Genomic DNA, 19142 nt, shown 5'->3' on the forward strand with positions numbered 1-19142 from the left:
AAAAAAAAAAAAATGCATGCCAGCTTGTTCACAAAGCCCTTTGACTGTAATGGGGCTTTTTAGAAAGCAGCCTTAAATAATAATTGTTTAATTAAACACAACACAACAAATGTTTCCTATGGGTTTTATATAAGCACATTTTGCTGTAAAAAATGCATTCTGCGGTTTGTTTAGAAATGTCATTATTTTAATTGGATTTTTCTTGGCAGCAGTACATAGCCTGTGCATTAAAGTTTGCAGTTTGGCTGTTTATTGCATAGAATGTAATTCAAAAGTATTTGTTTATTATAACTTTAGAAGTCAGATACCATAGTAAGGGCAAATAAATGCAAAGCATTTCAGAAAACAGTAACTTCTTTCATGTGTGTATCACTACAAAATCTGCATCAACAAGTTAAATAGCCAAAAACCCAGTTAAAGGCAAGGTTGCTTGTCATTCCAAAGGAAACTTAAGTCTAAACAAGTAGCAGTGACCAATGATTCCTGTATTCTGTTAACCCTTTCCCATATATATATATATATATATATATATATATAGTCAAACACAAGAGTCCTCTGCACTCAACCCATTATCAATATATTTAAGACAGCGACATTTTGTGCATACTGCTACTAAAAAATGCCTTACCCTTTAAACAAAACAGGGATTGTTTGTCCATATATTGCAATATATTTAAGCTGGCCAACTACGTCAAAGTCATCCCATATCTGGCCAGTCCTACGCTTAATTTTCATTTGATTCATTAAGAATTCTATTGCTTCATTATACATTTTACAAAGGGACTAGGTTTACCTGCAACTTACTAGCTGCTTTCAAAGTAAACCTCCATACTTGGCTGCCCTTTTATTAGACACCAGTGGGATCACCTGACTATAGCTGGGAAGGGTGGGAGCTACAACATGGAGCTGGTCACTGCTCCTGTATAAACTATAACAAACAAAGAAAAGTTGTGCTCACCACTATTTTTTAAAACCATTAGGCGGGGGTGCAATGAGGCTGTGACCACAAAATACATATAGTCAAACACAAGAGTCCTCTGCACTCAACCCATTATCAATATATTTAAGACAGCGACATTTTGTGCATACTGCTACTAAAAAATGCCTTACCCTTTAAACAAAACAGGGATTGTTTGTCCATATATTGCAATATATTTAAGCTGGCCAACTACGTCAAAGTCATCCCATATCTGGCCAGTCCTACGCTTAATTTTCATTTGATTCATTAAGAATTCTATTGCTTCATTATACATTTTACAAAGGGACTAGGTTTACCTGCAACTTACTAGCTGCTTTCAAAGTAAACCTCCATACTTGGCTGCCCTTTTATTAGACACCAGTGGGATCACCTGACTATAGCTGGGAAGGGTGGGAGCTACAACATGGAGCTGGTCACTGCTCCTGTATAAACTATAACAAACAAAGAAAAGTTGTGCTCACCACTATTTTTTAAAACCATTAGGCGGGGGTGCAATGAGGCTGTGACCACAAAATACATATAGTCAAACACAAGAGTCCTCTGCACTCAACCCATTATCAATATATTTAAGACAGCGACATTTTGTGCATACTGCTACTAAAAATGCCTTACCCTTTAAACAAAACAGGGATTGTTTGTCCATATATTGCAATATATTTAAGCTGGCCAACTACGTCAAAGTCATCCCATATCTGGCCAGTCCTACGCTTAATTTTCATTTGATTCATTAAGAATTCTATTGCTTCATTATACATTTTACAAAGGGACTAGGTTTTACCTGCAACTTACTAGCTGCTTTCAAAGTAAACCTCCATACTTGGCTGCCCTTTTATTAGACACCAGTGGGATCACCTGACTATAGCTGGGAAGGGTGGGAGCTACAACATGGAGCTGGTCACTGCTCCTGTATAAACTATAACAAACATGTAGCTCCCACCCTTCCCAGCTATAGTCAGGTGATCCCACTGGTGTCTAATAAAAGGGCAGCCAAGTATGGAGGTTTACTTTGAAAGCAGCTAGTAAGTTGCAGGTAAAACCTAGTCCCTTTGTAAAATGTATAATGAAGCAATAGAATTCTTAATGAATCAAATGAAAATTAAGCGTAGGACTGGCCAGATATGGGATGACTTTGACGTAGTTGGCCAGCTTAAATATATTGCAATATATGGACAAACAATCCCTGTTTTGTTTAAAGGGTAAGGCATTTTTTAGTAGCAGTATGCACAAAATGTCGCTGTCTTAAATATATTGATAATGGGTTGAGTGCAGAGGACTCTTGTGTTTGACTATATGTATTTTGTGGTCACAGCCTCATTGCACCCCCGCCTAATGGTTTTAAAAAATAGTGGTGAGCACAACTTTTCTTTGTTTGTTATAGTTTATACAGGAGCAGTGACCAGCTCCATGTTGTAGCTCCCACCCTTCCCAGCTATAGTCAGGTGATCCCACTGGTGTCTAATAAAAGGGCAGCCAAGTATGGAGGTTTACTTTGAAAGCAGCTAGTAAGTTGCAGGTAAAACCTAGTCCCTTTGTAAAATGTATAATGAAGCAATAGAATTCTTAATGAATCAAATGAAAATTAAGCGTAGGACTGGCCAGATATGGGATGACTTTGACGTAGTTGGCCAGCTTAAATATATTGCAATATATGGACAAACAATCCCTGTTTTGTTTAAAGGGTAAGGCATTTTTTAGTAGCAGTATGCACAAAATGTCGCTGTCTTAAATATATTGATAATGGGTTGAGTGCAGAGGACTCTTGTGTTTGACTATATGTATTTTGTGGTCACAGCCTCATTGCACCCCCGCCTAATGGTTTTAAAAATAGTGGTGAGCACAACTTTTCTTTGTTTGTTATAGTTTATACAGGAGCAGTGACCAGCTCCATGTTGTAGCTCCCACCCTTCCCAGCTATAGTCAGGTGATCCCACTGGTGTCTAATAAAAGGGCAGCCAAGTATGGAGGTTTACTTTGAAAGCAGCTAGTAAGTTGCAGGTAAAACCTAGTCCCTTTGTAAAATGTATAATGAAGCAATAGAATTCTTAATGAATCAAATGAAAATTAAGCGTAGGACTGGCCAGATATGGGATGACTTTGACGTAGTTGGCCAGCTTAAATATATTGCAATATATGGACAAACAATCCCTGTTTTGTTTAAAGGGTAAGGCATTTTTTAGTAGCAGTATGCACAAAATGTCGCTGTCTTAAATATATTGATAATGGGTTGAGTGCAGAGGACTCTTGTGTTTGACTATATGTATTTTGTGGTCACAGCCTCATTGCACCCCCGCCTAATGGTTTTAAAAAATAGTGGTGAGCACAACTTTTCTTTGTTTGTTATAGTTTATACAGGAGCAGTGACCAGCTCCATGTTGTAGCTCCCACCCTTCCCAGCTATAGTCAGGTGATCCACTGGTGTCTAATAAAAGGGCAGCCAAGTATGGAGGTTTACTTTGAAAGCAGCTAGTAAGTTGCAGGTAAAACCTAGTCCCTTTGTAAAATGTATAATGAAGCAATAGAATTCTTAATGAATCAAATGAAAATTAAGCGTAGGACTGGCCAGATATGGGATGACTTTGACGTAGTTGGCCAGCTTAAATATATTGCAATATATGGACAAACAATCCCTGTTTTGTTTAAAGGGTAAGGCATTTTTTAGTAGCAGTATGCACAAAATGTCGCTGTCTTAAATATATTGATAATGGGTTGAGTGCAGAGGACTCTTGTGTTTGACTATATGTATTTTGTGGTCACAGCCTCATTGCACCCCCGCCTAATGGTTTTAAAAAATAGTGGTGAGCACAACTTTTCTTTGTTTGTTATAGTTTATACAGGAGCAGTGACCAGCTCCATGTTGTAGCTCCCACCCTTCCCAGCTATAGTCAGGTGATCCCACTGGTGTCTAATAAAAGGGCAGCCAAGTATGGAGGTTTACTTTGAAAGCAGCTAGTAAGTTGCAGGTAAAACCTAGTCCCTTTGTAAAATGTATAATGAAGCAATAGAATTCTTAATGAATCAAATGAAAATTAAGCGTAGGACTGGCCAGATATGGGATGACTTTGACGTAGTTGGCCAGCTTAAATATATTGCAATATATGGACAAACAATCCCTGTTTTGTTTAAAGGGTAAGGCATTTTTTAGTAGCAGTATGCACAAAATGTCGCTGTCTTAAATATATTGATAATGGGTTGAGTGCAGAGGACTCTTGTGTTTGACTATATGTATTTTGTGGTCACAGCCTCATTGCACCCCCGCCTAATGGTTTTAAAAAATAGTGGTGAGCACAACTTTTCTTTGTTTGTTATAGTTTATACAGGAGCAGTGACCAGCTCCATGTTGTAGCTCCCACCCTTCCCAGCTATAGTCAGGTGATCCCACTGGTGTCTAATAAAAGGGCAGCCAAGTATGGAGGTTTACTTTGAAAGCAGCTAGTAAGTTGCAGGTAAAACCTAGTCCCTTTGTAAAATGTATAATGAAGCAATAGAATTCTTAATGAATCAAATGAAAATTAAGCGTAGGACTGGCCAGATATGGGATGACTTTGACGTAGTTGGCCAGCTTAAATATATTGCAATATATGGACAAACAATCCCTGTTTTGTTTAAAGGGTAAGGCATTTTTTAGTAGCAGTATGCACAAAATGTCGCTGTCTTAAATATATTGATAATGGGTTGAGTGCAGAGGACTCTTGTGTTTGACTATATGTATTTTGTGGTCACAGCCTCATTGCACCCCCGCCTAATGGTTTTAAAAAATAGTGGTGAGCACAACTTTTCTTTGTTTGTTATAGTTTATACAGGAGCAGTGACCAGCTCCATGTTGTAGCTCCCACCCTTCCCAGCTATAGTCAGGTGATCCCACTGGTGTCTAATAAAAGGGCAGCCAAGTATGGAGGTTTACTTTGAAAGCAGCTAGTAAGTTGCAGGTAAAACCTAGTCCCTTTGTAAAATGTATAATGAAGCAATAGAATTCTTAATGAATCAAATGAAAATTAAGCGTAGGACTGGCCAGATATGGGATGACTTTGACGTAGTTGGCCAGCTTAAATATATTGCAATATATGGACAAACAATCCCTGTTTTGTTTAAAGGGTAAGGCATTTTTTAGTAGCAGTATGCACAAAATGTCGCTGTCTTAAATATATTGATAATGGGTTGAGTGCAGAGGACTCTTGTGTTTGACTATATGTATTTTGTGGTCACAGCCTCATTGCACCCCCGCCTAATGGTTTTAAAAAATAGTGGTGAGCACAACTTTTCTTTGTTTGTTATAGTTTATACAGGAGCAGTGACCAGCTCCATGTTGTAGCTCCCACCCTTCCCAGCTATAGTCAGGTGATCCCACTGGTGTCTAATAAAAGGGCAGCCAAGTATGGAGGTTTACTTTGAAAGCAGCTAGTAAGTTGCAGGTAAAACCTAGTCCCTTTGTAAAATGTATAATGAAGCAATAGAATTCTTAATGAATCAAATGAAAATTAAGCGTAGGACTGGCCAGATATGGGATGACTTTGACGTAGTTGGCCAGCTTAAATATATTGCAATATATGGACAAACAATCCCTGTTTTGTTTAAAGGGTAAGGCATTTTTAGTAGCAGTATGCACAAAATGTCGCTGTCTTAAATATATTGATAATGGGTTGAGTGCAGAGGACTCTTGTGTTTGACTATATGTATTTTGTGGTCACAGCCTCATTGCACCCCCGCCTAATGGTTTTAAAAAATAGTGGTGAGCACAACTTTTCTTTGTTTGTTATAGTTTATACAGGAGCAGTGACCAGCTCCATGTTGTAGCTCCCACCCTTCCCAGCTATAGTCAGGTGATCCCACTGGTGTCTAATAAAAGGGCAGCCAAGTATGGAGGTTTACTTTGAAAGCAGCTAGTAAGTTGCAGGTAAAACCTAGTCCCTTTGTAAAATGTATAATGAAGCAATAGAATTCTTAATGAATCAAATGAAAATTAAGCGTAGGACTGGCCAGATATGGGATGACTTTGACGTAGTTGGCCAGCTTAAATATATTGCAATATATGGACAAACAATCCCTGTTTTGTTTAAAGGGTAAGGCATTTTTTAGTAGCAGTATGCACAAAATGTCGCTGTCTTAAATATATTGATAATGGGTTGAGTGCAGAGGACTCTTGTGTTTGACTATATGTATTTTGTGGTCACAGCCTCATTGCACCCCCGCCTAATGGTTTTAAAAAATAGTGGTGAGCACAACTTTTCTTTGTTTGTTATATATATATATATATATATATATATATATATATATATATATATATATATATATATAAAGGCTTGAGCACACACTTCAAAAAAGCTTTCACCTGGGTGCAAGACAGAACGGCTTATATAGTAATAGAATGCTGATGCACACCAGGATTTTCTTTCAAAATTTACTTTCTTTATTTAATCGACGTTTCGGTCCACGTCTGGGACCTTTATCAAGACACATTTCAGTACAAGTGAACACATTATATAGAGACTCACCCATCTGTGACCCATCACCAGACCACACCCATTTTCCAATTACATGTTGTTGATACATGTAATTGGAAAATGGGTGTGGTCTGGTGATGGGTCACAGATGGGTGAGTCTCTATATAATGTGTTCACTTGTACTGAAATGTGTCTTGATAAAGGTCCCAGACGTGGACCGAAACATCGATTAAATAAAGAAAGTAAATTTTGAAAGAAAAATCCTGGTGTGCATCAGCATTCTATTACTATATATATATATATATAAATATTATAGAGAGAGAGCACCGCAGTCAACAGGTCTAATCGAAAAGTGTTTATTAAAAATATATATTCATGGACTGAGACACCACCAACTTCACCTAACCCATTATAAGTACTGTACATACATGTCCATAAAATTTAAATAAATAACAGAGAACACACCAGGTATTTTTTTTGGATGAATGTAGGCACAACTTTATTAACACATGATCCTTGGTCATAATAACCATTACCATTTAGATTGCAAAGTCTTTTAAATTACAATGACCAGTTGTCAGCCATTACATTTAGCAATGAGTATGTGCATTTCAATAAATTGGTCCCTGAAAGGATCACAACTCTCTTATTTGCTGTGACATACACTTATTTAACTACAAGCAAAGAACAGTTAAAACGAGAAAACATAATTACTATCTCCGCTGAAACAGGTGAGCAAAGAAAGAACCTGCCCACAGTCTAAAAGGGAATCAGCTTAAGTAATCGCCACACTTTGCAGTCCAGTTATTTGGTCACAGCTTTCTTGATTAGACCTGTGTGCTCTGTTTTAATGCAGCACTGTTCTGTTTTGATGCACAGCTACTAATAAGAGCACAATAGGCTTTTGTGACAGGACAAAACTACAAAACAAATTACAAATATGGGTACAAAGAATCAAATTATTCTATGACAAAGAAATAAATGAATGAAGGGAGGATAGTAGTACAGATTGTTAGAAAAGACCTATACTATGGTACAATCCTGTCAAACTCTTTCTTTCAAAACTTTTTTTATTGATCATACATACAGTATTTGTTTCTAACCACACATAGCTTTTCTTTGTCTGTCTTTCAGATAAATGCCCACCTACGCAGAGGAGAGCGCTTACAATATTTACAAACATACTGTATATTCAAAAAATATTTGTACCATGTTCATTAGAATGCTTTTGCAGAAATTCCAAAAGTACAAGAATATTGCTTAGTTTTCAATAAAAAATATAACATTTAAACTATATGTTTTTCTTTTATCATTATTCATTATGTTCTGGGGTCATAGTTTACAACTGCTTAAGGGTTCCTTAAGGTATATAATAACAAGGTTACAAATCTCTCAAATTATATTGGGGAAAGTTAATTTCACTTTATAATTTCTTTTATATATATAGTGATATTGAATGATCACTTATTCACTTCACATATTGGTATATGAAATCCAAGAAGACCAGATTTTAATATAAGTAGTATACGTATCCGAAGCTTTACTCAATAATCTCTCATTAAGCATTATCCTTTTCATTTTAAGAAGAAAGATAATAATAAGAATTGAGAGTTTTTCCAGGAGGTAGCAATAGTTTGCTTTGCTGCGATAATAATAAATTGTATCAATTTTCTATGCGGCTTGTTTGGAACTGGAAGTGATTTATTGAGTAAAGCCTGGGTGGGATCCTTCCGGATATTGATTCCAATAATAGAATCTATTAGTGTATATATTCTGAACCAAAATCGAACAGCTTCTCTACATTGCCACCAAATATGTAACATTGATCCTTCTGCTCCACAGTTTCGAAAGCAAAGTGGACTAGTGTTGGTTTAAAATGTATGTAGTTTGAGTGGAACTATGCACCAACCTGAAATTACTTTATATAATGTTTCTTGTGCCAAAATATTGATTGAGCTTTTAGCTGTATTTTCCCAAATATGTTGACATATTGTCTCATTTAATGATATGTTTAATTCTCTTTCCCAATGTCTCATATATCCCGGAATAGGAGGCATTACAGAATGTAGTATTTCCTTATATAATATAGATATTACGCCTTTGCTGTGAAGATATTTAATACACAATTGTTCCCAAACCGTTAAGTTAATATATTATTGCACCCTTTCAGTACCTTTGTAAGGTAGTGATGAAAATACCTGGAATGTTCCTGTTTGGGGGGTTATAATGTGTTGTTATAAATTCCCAGTCTTTGATTCCATGTAGTCCCAAAAAATGAGTTACATATACCATATTGATTATATTCCACCATTGAAAATCTTTCAGTTGTAAAACTGGGACAAACTTGGGATATCCAATTATAGGCATAGCTGGGGAATGTGGGGATTTCAAAACAGTTTTTTTGTGTAATCAAGTCCCGCATGGCTAAAGCCATTTTTATGACTGGGGAAGAAGAGGTAGGTTGTTCTTGTTTCGGTATCCAAGGTAATACTGCAGGATTTACTGGTTAAACCCATTCAGCTTCTATTTGAGCCCATAAGGGAGGGTTTCTGACGAAAAAAATGTATTAGTGGTGCAATCTGGGCAGCTTGATAATAATAATATAAATTAGAGACATTCAGACCACCTTTTGATCTTGGGCAGAAGCACCATCTTTATCACATTAATTCGACCAAACCATGAGATTTGCAATTTAGACCAGGTTGTAAGCATATTATCTATCTCTTTCCAAAGTTGGTGATAATTAGCCTGATAAATCCCTTCCAAGTTTGGTGTTATTTTTACCCCTAGCTATTGAAGAGATTTTTCTTTCCATTGTAAATCAAATTTTTTTAATTTGGGATTTTCCAATGGGTAAAACTTTGTATTTTGTCAGATTTATCTTCAGGCCTGAGAGAGCTTCCACATTTACTAAGGTTGTTAAATAGATGAGGTAATGATGTTAACGGTTTAGTTACAATCAATAACATCATCAGCAAATAACATCTGTTTGTGAGCCTGTTTCCCTATTGCTACACCAGTAATGTTCAAGTCTTGTCTGACCATTAGACCACTAGAGGTTGAATCGTCAATATAAACAACAGTGGCAAAAGGGGACACCCTTGTCTCGCCCATCTATATTATATAGAGCTCGAATAACATGAATAAACTTTTCTCCAAAATTCCATTTCTTAAGGACATAATATAAATAATCCCAAGTCACTGTGTCGAATGCTTTATGAATATCCAAGGATAGCAACAATGCTAAGGTAGTGTAGTAACTGTGTCAAATGTCTAACATTTTCTCCACCATCTCTCTGTTTGGAACAAACCCTACTTGGTCCGGATGTATTAAGGTTGCTAAAAAGGAATTTAATCGAGTGGAAAGAACTTTTCTGTCAAACTCTTTCAATGAGTGGATCAGTTATACATAGTGATGGGCGAATTTGCGCCCATTCGCGAAACGGCGCTGGCATCTGGTTTTTGACGCCGGTGCCCCTTTTTCAACGCCGGCGCCCGTTTTTGACGTCGGCGCCCGTTTTTGACGCCGGCGTCTGTTTTTGACGCCGGCGTCCGTTTTTTCGGAAAAAATTTTTTTTTGACGGCGGTGAATTTTTTCCGCGATTTTTCGCGGGTGTTTCACGAATTTATTCGCTGGCGGCGAATTGCGCAAATTTGCCGCGAATTCGCGCCTGGCGAATAAATTCGCCCATCACTAGTTATACATTGTTTTGTTTTCAAGACTAATAGTTTGTAAGCAGAAGCTTTGAAACGAAAATATTCCAAGGGAAAAAAGGATGTTTTGCTTTTCTAAAGTATTTGGACTTGGCGTCAGAATCCCTTAAAACCCACTATGTTTAGCATTATTACAGGATCTGAATAATGGAAGAAACAAATAAGTCATTTGATACAAGCAAAGTGGAGATTATTTCCAACACACTGTATAAAAAGTCAGTCGTTGAGTAAATATTGAATTTTTTAAATGTTAACATTTATTGTTTTACATTATTCTAATAAATGAAAACTACACCCACAAACAATATAAGTCTCCATAAAAAATATATTGCATAAATTATCTCATGTAAAACCCTGCTTCATATAAATAAACCATTTTCATACTAATGTACTTTTTTTAGTAGTATATGCCATTGGGTATAAATATAAATTTGCCATTTTAAAAAATAACAGCTGCCCCAGGGATCCTATAGTTCACAGTGAACACAAACAAACTAAACAAACCATACATGTTAAATCACACTTCTGTTAGAGCTGCATATTTCTAGACAGGTGATCTCTGAGGCAGCACAGTATAAAAAATGGGGGCTCAATGGAGAAGATGTGAAAGGGAAATATTTATTTAAATATATATTTCAGATTGGTAAGATTCTTTTATTGGCCACTTAATATTATGTAAACTATCTGTTCCTTATGCAGTCATTTTGTGGTATAGTTTTCCTTTAAAGTTTATTGATATAGCATGTTCCATTTTTATGCAATTTGTATACATTAAATATAGCATTATACATAAAAACAAACATGGAAAAGAAGCATTTTGATCAAATGTACTGGTAAATCAATACCTAGAAAGGTTCAAATTACAAAAAAGGTCATCTCCCATAGAATAAGTCAACACATGAAGCAAAATTAATATAAAGGAATACACAGAGAAGCAATCAGTATTTTTAATAGATATCAGATGCATGGAATCAGAACATAAACAATTCTCCTTTTGCTTAGCACAGGTGATGCAGGGGGCAAGGTATTTTTATGTTCTGTTGTAAGAACAGTTACATATTTGTAACTAGAACTGCTTTATTATAATGTTGCTTTATCTATTTCTTGATATGTTGCTAAGGACATCAGACCAAGTAATATATAAATATTTTCTCATTTTGCCAAAAGGAACTTTCAAATCAAAATTACTTAACTGAAAGAGAAGCATTGCACTCAAAGGACTTGAAATAAAGCGAAAAAAGGAAAAAATAGAAAGAAAATATGGGACATGGCTCCTTTTGTCAGTAATTCTGAGGAGTTTATTAAAACAAGAAACTAACCTGGGAGGTGATTTGAAAGGTTTTTATTTTTATGTACAGTGACCACAACCTGAAAATAATTAGTTCAACAATTTTAATCAATAGCTTTAGTCAGGACATTATGCACATGAAAATAAATACCACTGTAGGGATGTGAAAATCTTAGACACCCTTACACATTACAGACAGGCACATCCCTAGTTATATTGACGCCTAAAAGGTCCTTATGGGGAATTTGTGGTTATGTAACCCCTGTAGTTCACACAGTGTACACCAGATGGCACTGTGCCAGAGTATAAAAGGTTTAGGAACCATGAGGTCTGGGTCCATTGCTTTAGCCCAACCAAGCAGGCTTGAAGGGAATGGGAAGTGTCAACCCTAGGTGCCTTGGCCCTAGTAATTAGACAGCTACTGTATACTCAATTTTAGATCACTCTAGGAGTGATAGAGAGGTTATTTAGTTGAGCAGCTCAAGGCTCCGCCGAGGAGATTAGAGGGATTAAGATCCCAGGGTATTACTGACCCGGAGTAAGGACTTAAGTGTTGAGATAGGGATGATAGGAATTCCCCTAGTCTGCCACTGGAAGATATCCTGAAAACTGGGCAATACCCCTCACACGCTGCCAACTTACTCTCTGCTGTATATTCCCTAGCCTGTGGGGATTCAGCCTATACGTGCTGTGAGTATATGCTTCCTTTATGCTGCTGTGTATATTCTATGCTCCATTGTGGATCAATGTGCTGAGTGATCTATGTGCTATTGTTCAATAATTACAGTTCTATGTTCAACCGTTAAAGAACTACTGGCGCCCATCATTGTACTATCGCACCTAGTTACAGTTACACTACACCCTGCCTCCACCGCATTGCGAGGGCTTGCCCCTGAGAAAGAGAGCTCATCTGTGGTATCAGCCCACAAAGGAAAGTAGCTATAACTGCTAAATACAAAGCAGTTTACTATAGCGCTACACCACTAAAATCCCAAACCAATAATTCTGCAGGAGGAAAATTAGCCATTTAAGAGACAGAAGAGAGGTCAGCAGGATGAAGGTCGTAAACATAATTGAAAGCAAAGCAAATCATGGACTCATGATGAAGTTCAATCTTGGCAAATGCAACAGCTCAAAACAATTGTCTTGGTTTTGAAATAGGAAACAATGGAGATGTTTCTCCAAGATCTGTTTTTCAGCAAGTCCATTTCTCTGTATGTTTTAGGCAGAGCAGGAATTTTGCAAAAAGACTGCTTGCAAAAAACCTTCGACAAGAATTGAGTCAGACTATAAACAAAAGTATGAAAGTATGAAAACAAAAATAAGTTTTAGGAGAATCTTAGCTTGCAAGATTATTCAAAGGAATATTATATTCAGAAAATCTGTCAACCACCATGATTTGTCACCCCTTTGGAATATCCACTACTAAATCCATGGAGATGTCTTTCATGTTTCATTTAGGACAGTTTTAAAAAACATAAATGAAAGTACCAAAAAATAGGTTGTGCTCAGGGTCAGACTGGCCCACCGGGAAAAATCCTGGTGGGCCCCAGTCTTATTGGGCCCCTCTGCTGCTCCAACTAGCCCACTTCACACACCAATAATCTGGCATCATTGCATATCCTTCTGTGCCCTTGTTTTACTTCTCCTTTAAGAGGAGATCTGCAGTATTCGGTGCAAATGAGCCTGTGCGATGACATCACTAGTGCCGGCATCATTCACTGGAGACTTGCAAAGAGAGAAGTGTGTGAAGGAGAGAGGACTCCAACTTTTTGTGCAGCTCTGGTGAGCAATCGAGGGAGTGAAGTGTAGATAACGACTCCTCTCTACCTGATAGAATGTTATATTTATCACATTATTTCCTTTTTGTGTATTGTATTAAGCTAGATTTCTATCTCATTTTCTCTTATGAATAATTTGAAAGTATTAACTTGGAATGTTAATGGGTTAAATTCGTATATCAAGAGAAAGAGGATTCATAGTGCTTTAAAAAAACAAAAGATGGATATAGCTTTCCTTCAAGAGACACATCTCTGGAACCAGGAATCTATTAAATTAAAAAAAGATTGAGTTGGTTCAATAGCATTCTCTCCAGCTTTAAAGAAAAAGAGAGGGGTTGCTATTCTATTCCATAAATTGTTAAATGCTCAAGTTATTCATACAGAAACTGATGATAGTGGTCGATTCGTTCTCACTGAAGTTCTTATCCATAACAACATTTGGAATTTTTGCTGTATTTATGCCCCTAATGATTGAGTTCTATAAAATGATAACTCAGAAAATTGCTTCTTTGCCTCAAAATAGGTTGATTGTAGGTGGAGATTTTAATGAGGCACATGTTGCTTCAATGGATAAATGTGGCCTAAATTCAAAACGCTCTTTTAATAAATCTCCATTGATATCTAATTTTTTGAAAAATACTGGTTTGGTTGATATTTGGAGAACCCTTCATCCTTCAGAGGTTGATTTCACTTTTTTTTCTCATCCTCATAGTGTAGGTTCTAGGATTGATTTTATTTATACATCCTTGGACATTTTTAATATTGTTCATTCGGCTGATATAGGGGTAATAGACTTATCTGACCATGCGCAGGTTTGGGCTGAATTTAAGATAAATTCTACTCACAGATCTTATATTCCTTGGTCCTTTCAAGTTGCTTTATCCAAGAGGCCCGATTTTGTTAATATGATATTGAAAAGATGGGACTCTTTCTTGAAAGATAATATTGTTCATCATAATGATCCTCTTTTATTATGGGACACATGGAAATGTGTCATTAGAGGTGAAATCACTTCCTTTAAAAGTACCTTCTTAAAAAAGGTTAATAAGGAATTTTTTTCATTAAGCAAACAATATGAAAGAGCGTATCTTAATTTTAAAAATTTCCCTACTTCCCATAATGCTACTAAACTCAAAAGGGCTATGGATACTTTCAAGAAGTGGAGGGATTTGAGGGATCAATTTTTTATTTCTATCTCAAATGCTAGATTTCATACTCTTGGTAATAAACCTAATAGATTTTTAGCTAATTTAGGGAAAAATTGGAATAGTACTTCTCATACATACATGATTAAAGATAGCAAAAATAAAGTTATTAATTCTCCAAAGGCCATTTCTAATATCTTTAAAGATTATTTCAAAAACATTTATTCTCACCCTATGTATGATAAAGATAAAAGCCTAGCCTTTTTATCTAAAATCCATTTACCTCAGGCTTCTCAGGAAAAATTAGAAATCTTGAATTCTCCTATAACCACTGAGTGTCACGGCCGGCACCCAATACCAGAACAGGTGCCAGGTACCCTGGTCTCGGCTTCACCAGTAGTGTGACCACCGTTGGGCTTCGGGAGGAGCCCTCAGCTTACTTGGGTGCCACCTGGACTTAATGAGGGGTACAAGGCAAGATGTTCTGGCTAGCAGAGGGGCACGGCAGGTAGCAGAGTCTTTTGGGCCGAAGGTCACGGTACAAATGGAACAGGCAACAGAATCGTCAGACAGGCTGGGTCGAGGCAGGCAGATAACAAGAATCGTCAAACAGGCTGGGTCGAGGCAGGCAGATAACAAGAATCGTCAAACAGGCAAAAGGGTCAAAACCGGGTGATCAATCGAAGGGTTAAACAGTAGAGTAGTCGTAAGCAGGCAAGGTCAGGATCCAGAATTCAGAATAGTCGAAATAGCCAGGCAGGGGTCAAAACAGGGATTAAACAGATTCAGAATACAGCAAAAGCTCAGAAAGCACCAGGAACGAAATCCTATCACGGGCTACAGAGCCGCTCATCGAGGCGGGCGTCCCCGCCGAGGGGGCGACAGGCGTCCCTGTCCCCCCCCCTAGACCACCAGGTATGTTCGTTACATTACCCCCCCCTCTAGGGGGGGCCACTGGACCCCCAGGCTTACCGGGAAACCTAGCATGGTATTGTCTCCTGAGGCGGTCAGCCTTGATGTCCTCAACTGAGACCCAAGAGTTCTCCTCAGGACCGAAGCCCTTCCACCTGGTAAGATATTGTAACTTACCCCTCACGAGGCGGGAGTCGAGGAACTCCTGGATCTCGTACTCAGGCTGACCTTCAACCAGCACTGGGGGAGGAACAGACAGATGACGAGAATTATTAGCAGGCTTCAAAAGAGAGACATGGAAGGAATTAGAAATTCTGAAATTAGGAGGTAACTGAAGACGGACAGAGGATGGATTAAATACTGCAATGATGGGGTATGGACCAATGAATCTAGGACCCAGTTTAAGAGAGGGAACCTTCAACTTGATATTCTTTGTCGACAACCATACTAAATCTCCCACCTTGTACTGGGGTGCTTCCCTACGGGATTTGTCAGCAGCCCTTTTCTGAGCTAGGGAAGCTGCGGATAAAGAATTATGAACTTGAGACCAAATTTCGGAAAATTTCAGGACAGAAGAATTGGCAGAGGGTACAGGGGAATTAGAGTCAGAAAAAGAAAACGCTTTGGGGTGCAAACCATAAACAACAAAGAAAGGAGACTCTCCTGAGGAGGAATGGGTAGCATTATTGTATGCAAATTCCGCCCAGGGTAGCAGTTCGGACCATGTGGACTGGTTATCGGACACATAGCATCTGAGATACTGCTCAAGGGACTGGTTCACCCTTTCGGTTTGACCGTTAGTTTGAGGGTGATAGGCAGAGGAAAAAGACAATTCAGTACCCACCAAGGAACAGAAAGCACGCCAAAATCTGGAAACAAACTGAACCCCCCTGTCAGAAACAATATTCTCAGGAAAACCATGAAACTTAAAAATATGAGTAATGAATAAGTCAGCCAGGGTTTTAGCAGAAGGGAGATGTGGAAGAGGAATAAAATGAGCCATTTTACTGAACCTATCAACCACCACCCAAATCACTGTCTTACCCTGAGAAGGAGGCAACTCCACAATAAAATCCATGGAAATGTGAGACCATGGTTTCTCTGGAACGGGTAAGGGGTTTAATAGACCCTGGGACAGATGATGAGATGACTTAGACCTCTGGCAGACTGGACAGGAAATGACAAATGTTTTAGTATCCTGTTTGAAGGAAGACCACCAGACATGACGGGATAAAAGAGAAATGGTCTTTGTAATACCTGGATGACCTGCCACTTTAGAATCATGAACCTCTCTTAACACTTGTTCCCTAAGCTCCTCAGGAACGAACCATCTACCAGATGGGGTTTCAGCAGGAGCAGATGACTGTAAAGGGGACAACAAGGAAGAGAGGTCAGACTCCAAGGTTGCAACAATTATTTCCCTTGGAATGATGGGAGTACACTCACTAGAGTCAGGGGAAATTGCTTCAAAACTCCTAGAGAGTGCATCCGCCTTGGTATTTTTAGTCCCAGGCCTGAAAGTCAAAGAAAAATTAAACCTTGTGAAAAATAGAGCCCACCTAGCCTGCCTTGGATTAAGGCGTTTAGCAGACTCTATATACAACAGATTTTTGTGGTCAGTATAGACCGTCACCAGATGTTTTGCACCCTCCAAGAAATGCCGCCATTCCTCAAAGGCCCATTTGACTGCCAGCAACTCCCTGTTACCTATATCATAATTCACCTCTGCAGGTGAAAACTTCCTGGAGAAGAAAGCACAGGGATGTAACTTGTTGGTAGTCGGGTGCCTTTGAGAAAGGACTGCCCCAGCACCCACCTCAGAGGCGTCAACCTCCACAATAAAAGGAAGCGCAGTGTCGGGGTGACGAAGGATTGGGGCAGAGCTGAACTCCTTTTTGAGGAATTCAAAAGCTTGAACGGCCTCAGGAGGCCACATACTGGGGTCAGCGCCCTTTTTAGTTAGATTAGTGATGGGGGCCACAATGAGTGAAAATTTTTTGATAAATTGACGGTAATAATTAGCAAAACCAAGAAATCTTTGGGTTGCACGTAACGAAAGGGGTTGGGTCCAATCCAGGACTGCTTTCACCTTGCCTGGATCCATTTCTAGTCCCTTGCTGGAAATGTTAAACCCCAAAAACTGAACAGAAGAAACCCCAAAAGTACATTTCTCTAGTTTCGCATAAAGATTATTTCCCCTTAGCCTCCTTAAGACTTCACGAACATGATTTTGATGTTCTTTCAGGTTAGAGGAAAAAATCAGAATATCGTCTAGGTAGACCACTACGAAGATCCCCAGCAGGTCCCGGAAGATGTCATTAACAAACTCCTGAAACACTGCGGGGGCGTTACAGAGGCCGAAAGGCGTAACGAGATACTCGTAGTGGCCATCCCTGGTGTTAAATGCAGTCTTCCACTCATCACCCTCCCTAATACGGATCAGATTATAAGCCCCCCTAAAATCAAGCTTGGAAAAGATTTTAGCATCTTTGACCTGATCAAAGAGTTCAGAAATTAAAGGGAGAGGGTAGCGTTTTTTTATGGTGATCCTATTGAGCCCCCTATAATCAATACAGGGGCGAAGACCACCATCTTTTTTCCTAACAAAAAAGAAGCCCGCCCCCGCAGGGGAACTAGAAGGTCTGATGAAACCCCTTTCTAGATTTTCCTTTATATACTCTTTCATTGCCTGGGCTTCGGGCAATGAAAGAGGATAGGTTCTACCACGAGGAGGAGTAGATCCAGGAACCAGATCAATTGGGCAGTCATACTGCCGGTGTGGGGGTAAGGTTTCTGCTGCCTTTTTAGAGAAGACATCAGCGAATTCTGCATATGCAGCAGGTAACCCTTCAAGCGATGTAGTTGCTACTACAGAGGGAACACATACTCCATTACACATAGTACCGCACTGAACCACCTCCCTGGAGACCCAGTCAATCAGAGGGTTATGCCTCTGGAGCCACGGTAACCCCAAAATAAGAGGAGAGGAAGCACCCTCTATGAGGTTAAAAGCTATCTCCTCACAATGCAAATTATTAACACACAAGGAAAGAGTTACCGTCTCTTTAGAGATTACACCTGACCCTAAGGGTCTTCTGTCCACAGCCATTATTCTCATGGGGGCACTTAGAGGAACAACAGGGATACAGAATTTAGCTGCAAAAGCAGTATCCAGAAAATTACCCTCCGCCCCTGAGTCCACAAATGCGGACAGTTTAACAGAGCCCGTAGGCCAAGTTAGTTTAACTGGTAATAAAACCTTAGAGGCAGATTGGGGAGAGGAAACTCCTGCACCCAAATGGAGCTCCCCTTCTCCATTTAGGTTTCGGAGTTTCCCGGCCTCTTGGAACATTGGTTCAGAAAATGTCCCTTCACACCACAGTACATACAGAGATCCATGGAACGCCTGCGTGCCTTTTCCTCAGGAGTTAGGTGGGATATGCCTAATTGCATAGGCTCCTCCTGAGGCAGAGGCACAAAGAGGTTAGGAGATTTTATATTGGTCACCACATTGGATCTTAAATTAGTAACCCCAGAGAAGTTTGTACTCCTTTCACCCCTTCTTTCCCTTTGTCTTCTATCTACCTGGATGGCGAAGGACATGAGGTCGTCCAGATTAGAAGGTAGGGGAAAATTAACCAGACTATCCTTTACAGAATCGGATAACCCCAAACGGAATTAACTCCTAAGAGCCAAATCATTCCACCCAGTTTCCACTGCCCACCGGCGGAATTCGGTGCAATACACCTCCGCATCCCTTTTTCCTTGGCGCAACTTACGAATCGCGGTATCGGCAGACGATGCACGATCCGGGTCATCGTAGAGAATGGCCATGCTGTTAAAGAAAGTGTCTAGGGAATAACGAGCAGGGTCAGAGGAAGGCAG

Source organism: Xenopus laevis, chromosome 5S (genome assembly GCF_017654675.1).
Source record: "Xenopus laevis strain J_2021 chromosome 5S, Xenopus_laevis_v10.1, whole genome shotgun sequence".
Taxonomy (NCBI): Eukaryota; Metazoa; Chordata; class Amphibia; order Anura; family Pipidae; genus Xenopus; species Xenopus laevis.